General features: G+C 49.3%; 1 long non-coding RNA gene across 1 annotated transcript; it reads left to right on the forward strand.

Annotated features, from left to right (window-relative positions):
* The first annotated feature begins 255 nt into the window (after nt 1-255).
* On the forward strand, nt 256-2455 carry LOC135319438 (uncharacterized). The gene is made up of 2 exons (XR_010378019.1): nt 256-1484; nt 1928-2455. It is a non-coding gene; the product is annotated as an uncharacterized LOC135319438 (long non-coding RNA).

Genomic DNA, 2455 nt, shown 5'->3' on the forward strand with positions numbered 1-2455 from the left:
CAGGCCCTGCACACACAGAAATGCAAAATAGCCCAGAGTGCGGGTGTTTCCTGCGGGGGAGCCGGGTGGGCCTGGAGGGTGCTGGAAAATTCTGTGGCTCGGCCAGGCCTTGACTCCTGGACTCTCTAACAGTCCCAGCAGACTCCAAAAGGGAAAAAGAATTCCTGGAGGAGGCTGATTTAAAACAAACAAACAAACAATGTGGGACGGAGAGGAGGAATGCTAGGAATGCGGCTGGTCCCCCACCCCCACCCCACCCTGGGCGGGGCCCTGGCCGGCAGCCTCGAAGACCCGCTGAGGGATGGAGGCCGCCCCACCCGGGCTCCCTCAGCCCCTCTGCTCCACATCAGAACAAAGACAATGATTAACAAGCCCACTTGGAAAAGCCATTAAAACTGCCCCAACCCTCCCTCTGGTTTTCTTACATTCTTTGGTTTAATACCTCATTCCTTGGCCGGAAGTAAAAAGGGAGAAAATATTAAAGACAGTCCTGGGGACCCAAGGGATTTTCCTTCTTTGTTGGGGTCAGGATCACTGTCGTCCTCCCTGGAAGGGGAGCTGGGGGTCTGGGCCAGGAGCCCCCGCTGGTTTGAATTCTTCAAGGTCCGGGAGAAGTAACCCTGAACTTTGCAGGTTGTTGGAGGCATGTGGGGACTTGGAAGCTGTGTTTCTAAAGCCTTGGCCTGGTGTGTCCCCGCAGCTCTGCCGGAACCCTATACAATATCTGGAAATGACACAAGAACATTCCGGAGCCCAGAGGTTGTGCTTGGGAGAGGAATACAAGCCTCTCTGGGTTCTTTTGAATATTGGGACCTATTTTCAGCAGAAAGGAAGTAGCCAAGAAAACAGGGCTGATGAAGGCTAGTAGGGCCTTCGTTTGCCCAACTGATACTCGAATTTTCCTCCAGGATAACGCCCAGGAATTTAAACCCTGTTGGCTCAACAGAGAAGCTTGGGGTGAGGGTAGGGGTGCAAAATGTGTGTGTGTGTGTTTTAAAGGATGTTGGAATTATAGGGAAGGAAAGATCCCTTGCTTTCTGGGTTTTTCTTGTTGTTTGTTCATCTCTGATTTTCTAATACAAAGGCCCAGGGGGCAGTGGGCTGGCCAGGGGGTCCTGGTGTGAGGACAGGGGAGGCAGTAGGTCCCAGGTCAGCTGGGCTGGGGAGGGGGCTCCCGCACATTGGACCGGAAGACTGGGGGCCAGGGAGCCAGCGTGCGCCGACCTGGGCCCCCAGCACGTCCTGAGTGAGTGCAGAGAACCAGGTGGGGCTGCCCTCGCTGGGGCTGATAGCAGGGGTTCCGATGTCCACACTGGCCAAGGACGCGCACTGTCAAAATGGTGACCCAGCTCTTGTTTCTGGAGACGATGCTTCTGGAGTTTCCGTCTGGAAGATGGAAAATCCTATGGACGGAGGGTGCAGATGGCTGCAAGTCACGAATGTGGTTAGTCCACTGAGCTGTGCACCTAAAAATGGTGAAGACGGTGAGTTTTATGTTATGTCCACTTGACCACCGTTAAAACAACAACAAAAACCCGTGTTTCAGGAAAAAACCCATGTTAGAATCATCTGGAAAGTTTCAGGATATAACAGAGGTGGGAAAGAAAGCCAAAGGGGAGCCCTGTTAACAAGGAAACTATCTGAACAGAATAAAGCTACAGAGTTTAAAACCCTGCTCAACATAGCAACATTCAGGAGGCTCACAGTTTTCTCTCTGCTCGCTGCCTGTGTTTCCCTCTCTGCCGCAACTCTATTTTTAAATGTTTTCATACATAAGCTTGGGAGATACCCCAGCTGGTTAGTAAATGTATCAAGGAAACATGGATACAGAGGCTTAAGGCCCTCTTAAAAGCGCAGAAGGGAGGCTGTTACAGCTGGGAGCCCGGTTTCCCATACAAAACACAAATATGACTGTTTGACCCCCCAGGTTCCGGGACTTGGGAAATGGCTGGAGGCAAACAGCACAGACCTGGAGCGGCAAGAATCTCCGTGGACCAGAGGAGACCTTCCCACGTGTCTTTTATATTCTTCCACAGTTGTGTGAATTTGTCACCGGGACACAGTAATTTTTAGGCAAGGTTTAGAAGCTATTGGCATGATCCCAATTATGTATATATGGATAGAAAAATTTATATATCATATAGAAGTGAAATTATATATTGTATGCAAACATATATAGTATATATGTGCGTATAAGTATGTGTATGGTGTGTGTGTTATACACACACATGCGCAGATGTGCTTACATATGCACACATTTCCCACTTAAGCAGATGCAGGAAGTGTCATGGAGGGAGACCTCCGACGTTATAGGGAGTTACTGCGACCTGGTGTGGGGGGGCAGTGTTACAAATGACTTTCAGTTTTCTTCTATTTGCTTGGTTAATTGTGTAGAATGAGTGTTTACCATATATATTTTTTAAAGCCAGTAAGAAAAAATTTGTACAAAAGGAAA

This window comes from Camelus dromedarius, chromosome 27, assembly GCF_036321535.1.
Source record: "Camelus dromedarius isolate mCamDro1 chromosome 27, mCamDro1.pat, whole genome shotgun sequence".
Lineage (NCBI taxonomy): Eukaryota > Metazoa > Chordata > Mammalia > Artiodactyla > Camelidae > Camelus > Camelus dromedarius.